This window comes from Notothenia coriiceps, unplaced genomic scaffold, assembly GCF_000735185.1.
Source record: "Notothenia coriiceps isolate Sejong01 unplaced genomic scaffold, NC01 NC01_scaffold00037246, whole genome shotgun sequence".
NCBI classification, from domain to species: domain Eukaryota; kingdom Metazoa; phylum Chordata; class Actinopteri; order Perciformes; family Nototheniidae; genus Notothenia; species Notothenia coriiceps.
The window spans coordinates 457553-462566 of NW_011369947.1; the positions used below are offsets into that span (position 1 = coordinate 457553).

Sequence of the window (5014 nt, forward strand, 5' to 3'; positions counted from 1 at the left end):
GGTCCGGTGCCTAAACGTGAGCTGACATCTGTGAACCTCCCAGTCTTCTATTTCCCGGCCGACGTTTTTCCATGATTCTAAAACGAGCGACTGTGTTGTATACTCGACGGTACGTCTTTTCTGTCACGTGTTTATTAGGTCGTCGAATACTGTTACGTTTTCCTTCTATTTCTGGTTAAATACACTCTTTCGGCTTACACAACGGACTGACCCCTAGTAAACCTCGGGAGCCATTTCCCGTTAAGTTTAATGGAGACACACTGCCGGTGTGAATAACTGGGTAGTAGAGTGACAGAGTCCAGTTTATAAATATACGACTAATTTTTACGCTAATAAAACTAATAATTGAATCGTTTTGGGAGATTCGTTATCTAATTGAAAAAAATTAATGCTCAGGGCCGGGATCTAAAGATAATCTACACTGAGATACCGGGCAAAGACATAATATTGTGTACGACGATCAACAAGACTGACGATTTTTAGGAGACAATAAGGATTAAAATTTCGGCTATAAGACACCCCAGCCGAGCCTACGGAACAGTGCGAAAAGTATGGACTACGAACGTGGGACAACAGTTAAACAACCAATAGATCAGGTTCGACACCACTGAGGGACCATATTTGTTTTTTTGTGACATACACAAAAGGATTACATCTCTCGTAACTATTAATTACTTTGATGTTGTGACTGAGATCTGGACTCGCCTTTTTTTGGCTTTTTTTTTCTTTTTTATTGAAAAACAACTAGTTTACCAAAGTTTTACAACATATAATATCATTGTCGACGTGTAGTGTCGGCCCAGAGACGATGACACCTGGTGGCTTCCTCCGCTAGTAGTAGGGGGAGGTTTTCTGGCGACGTACCGTAGCTTTTAGAGGGGACGGACCTTGTTATAGATGTTTGCGTATACGAGGGACATAGGAGAGAGTTCGGTGCAGACGTGGACTTAGTTATCCTGGCCCTGAAACCAGTCATCTGGTTGAGTGTTGGTTGGGTGTGGGTCATACTTGTCAACCCTCCCGATCCCGGGAGACTCCCGATTTCATTGCCCTCTCCCGGTTTCTTCCCGGGGTCATATTTCTCCCGCATTTCTCCCGATTTCTGAGAAATAAGATTTACACACGACTGTTTCCACTCGGACTTTAATACAGCTACACCATTGTTTGGTTTCCATGGTAACACGTCTCTTTAGTAGCGCGCGCAACTCAAAGTCTGAGAGGATGAGGCAGATATTCACAGAAAACAGAACGAGAATCGACAACTACTCTACTCTCTGCTCACTCCTTTCCTGTAAAATGCAGGTCCAGTCCACACATATGCTCCATCAAGGACGGTGCTTCAGGCCACAAGGCAGTGCAATTACAACTACAAGCATGTTAATGTTAATCTAACAGCTCCGGCGATCCACGGGGCCAACCACAGCGGTCTCATCAGCTTCTTCGTTCATGTTTGACTATTGTTCACTCTGGTTTGTTGTTGTCTGAAGTCATGAACGTTAGTTGGTGCTCCAGTATAATCGGTACGCCTGAAACTCATCCAGTGAGAAACGTTCCGCAGGGCAAAAATAAGTGCGATTAAAATGCGTTAATTTTTTTAACGCCTTAATGTTTGTGTAATTAATTAATCTTAATTAACGCGTTAAAGTCCCGGCCCTAATAGAAATATATAAAAAGCATTTATTTTAATTGTGTAGGAGTCAGTTTCTAATTTTGGCAGCACTGTTGAGCATTTTGAAAATGTATTTTCATGCCTCTGTGCAAGGCTTAAGTCTTTCTATCTTTATAGCCACATGGTGTAAAGTAACTAAGTTCATAAACTCAACAAGTACTATAATTGGGCACAATTTTGAGATACTTGTACTTTACTTAAGTATTTCAATGTTTTGCTACTTTGTACTTCTACTCTTCTACAGTTCAGAGGTACATAGTGTACTTCTACTCCACTACATGTATTTAATCCCTTTAGTTACTTTACAGATGTGGATGAATGATGTGAAATATAATCAAGTGTTAAATCAGACTTTAGTTCCACCTGGAGTAAATCCAAAAGCTACCCTGCAGTATACAAAGTCATTCAAACTAGCTGCACCTTTACCAGCTTTGATAACACTTTAATGATCAATCATTATAAAACATATCATATTATTCTGAAATGGACCAATCTGCAAAATGACTACTTTTACTGTCGCTACTTTCACTATATTTTGATAATAATACTTTTCTACTTTTACTTGAGGAACATTTGGAATGCAGGACTTTTACTGTAACAGAGTATTCCTACACTCTGGTACTTCTACTTTTACTCAAGTACAAGACCTGAGTACTTCTACTTTTATGAGCGCCGCTTCGGGGCCTATCGAGTGTGAACGGAGTGTCCGTAAGCAAAGATGGAGTTTGGCTGTTGCCATGGCTCAGATCGTTTCTTCACGGTATCCTATTTACTCTGATTTATCTATCCTAAAGGGGTACTTGTACAGGTGTTTGATTTACTACTGTGTTGCTTGTCGTAACGTTTGGGTGTGTGAAGACGAGAGTATTGCGCTTCCTCGTGAGTATTTTCGTATCAAGGCTATGAGGTTCTTGTGTTTGTCTGGTGAGGCGGATCCGATGTTATCAGTGTGGATCAATATTTGGAATAGGTGTCCTAGTCTGGTCTGTCTCACCCATTGTTCTAGAGGGACCGGTGTTGGTTGGACAGTTGTGTGATGTGTTGTGGTGCGTCGAGATAACTCTGATGAGGGTAAGTAATTGGTCGTGGGTTCGTAATACGGTGCGTAACAAGTTGTACCGATCCGAGATGGAACGAAAATCTATTTGTTGTGCTGAGTACAAAACATTACTGTACTGTGTGTTGAAACAACGACACGTTTATAACTATACGGCGTCCTCCGAAGGCTGACAGGTAACGAAAGGTAGATAACGGTACCTAACTTGCTTCACCCTCGTTTGAACGACTTTGCAATACGACCCGGTCAGCAGTACAATAGGAGGGGTATAACGTGGGCACTTTAATGGCCGCTTACTCCTCCCTCCTTACTTGCGTGTGATAGTTGGTCAGGTTTTCTTATCTTCACAGTACACCTTAGGGGCTGACTACGTTAGGGTGCCTCGATCGTAGTCTTTAGCGCACAAATTGTGGTTACGGCATGACTGACGAAATTCGGGGCCTCGCATTGTGAGGGCGCTGTGCGTCGGGTTGATGCGACATTGTTTCTGGGGCGGGAGAGCCTAGCCTTGTATCTTCGCGTAAGAGACAGTTGTCCAAATGGATCGGCGATGCGGGACCAATTCTCAGCGTCTGGTGCACAGTGGCTGTGCTTGCACCTGCCGCTTCGTGGCGGTTATGTGACAGAGGCGCTGGGTACCACTCGTGTCGCTGCGGGGTGGTCTGCCTTTAATGTGACTTTCGTCCCCGCGTTTCAGGTAGAAGCTAGGGCAAACTTAACACGGTGCTACTTGTAACTACAAACAGTTTAATTTTCTTGTAAAACGTTCAGTTTTTTATTTTCTAACACATTTTGACACTTCAATGTAAAAAAAACCACTTTGCGAGTCTCTTGTCGTCCAGAGACCGGAGTTGCTGCGGTTGACTGTCGGTAGCTGTGGGTGTGTTTCGTACCGACAGGACTAGGTTTTGACTGTGATGTCAACGGGAAGTCTTACTGCTGCGTCTTCATATGTTGATCGTTTTGTCTCCACTTTAGTGGTTTAGACCGTATGGTACTATTACTTCTCGATTTTAGTGTGCTTGTCCCTCGCTCGCCTCCTAAGACATTTCGTCGTGAGCGGGTTGTCGCGCTGCTGGATCTCGTAAATACTATCTCTCAGAGTGTCCGCATCTTGATCTACTTTCTTACTGTTATGGATATTTCTTTTTAGTCGGCGATGCGATGTATATCGAGGGTTGTGGTTTCCATGGGTGCTTTGTACAATATACATAATCGTTGATGCTATAAGAGATTGAATTCTGTTTTTGTGCCCACTGACTCATCTACTTGATCGTGACATCCTTTATTGTTATCGACAAGTGTTTCTGTTGTGAGAAGGGGTTTCCTTCACTTTCTAATAAGTATAAATTATAAATAAGTTAATAGAATTATAAAGTGATTAAAAATTGACTGCGTCCTGATCATAGAGACAAATTAGACTGAGAAGGTCTAACTTGTGACACTGGTCTACATATAGGCTGTGTAACTGTCAAACACTGAAGGAAAAATGTAGAGAATGCAGGTTATTCAAATATTAAGGTTTCACTCTAATTTCTTAAGTTCCTTTCTTCAATAGTGTGAACTCGGTCGCGCCTAGGTTTGAACCTGTCGTAAGCGCTGTATATAGAGCCAGATTCTCGTCTAGGTTTATGCACTTATAACATACTAGTTTATGTGTTTTCGGGTTCTATCTTAACTGGTTATTTTTCCATTTTTAGACCTCCTCAATACCTCGTTGGTCTCGCCTATGACCGGCTGCCTCCTTCTCCCTCTCCTTGACGCAGCAGGCGCGCGGATCTAGAGTTACGGCGCGCGCAGAAACACAGGCGCTCTAAAGGTATGCAGCACACGATCGGATCTCGTTCAGCTATTTTTACTGATTGGTAGGTACGTTGCGAGCTCGTTCTGCAACCAGCTTAACGCGTCCAGACGCTTAGAGGATGCACGCAAGTTTGTTATAATTTGACACGCAGGCCCTCAGTGACACCGTGTCTGACCTGGCGACCTGCGACAATCTTGACCGGCAAGTCCACAAGTCTCGTCTCGAGGGACAGCCACTCAGCCTGGTCTCGCACTACACCGTGACTTTTCAAAAAAAAAGGGCAGCGTTATAATAGCAACTCGATCGATGATCGTATGTAACAGTGATAGACGATTGCAATCGAAATCGGAAGCAAAAGATTAGCAAAAAAAGTATCCGATATTTGTCTCCACCATATTCATTATAGAACATGAACTAATTTTCATCTTCATGAGTCTAGAACATGAACTCATTTTCATCTTTCATCGGATGAGTCTAGCACATC

The 5014-nt window shown here is 42.9% G+C and overlaps 1 protein-coding gene across 2 annotated transcripts in view; it reads right to left on the reverse strand.

Annotated features, from left to right (window-relative positions):
* zfyve9b (zinc finger, FYVE domain containing 9b) overlaps positions 1-5014 on the reverse strand; it is a 17125-nt gene that overhangs the window by 7103 nt on the left and 5008 nt on the right. The window lies entirely within an intron of this gene.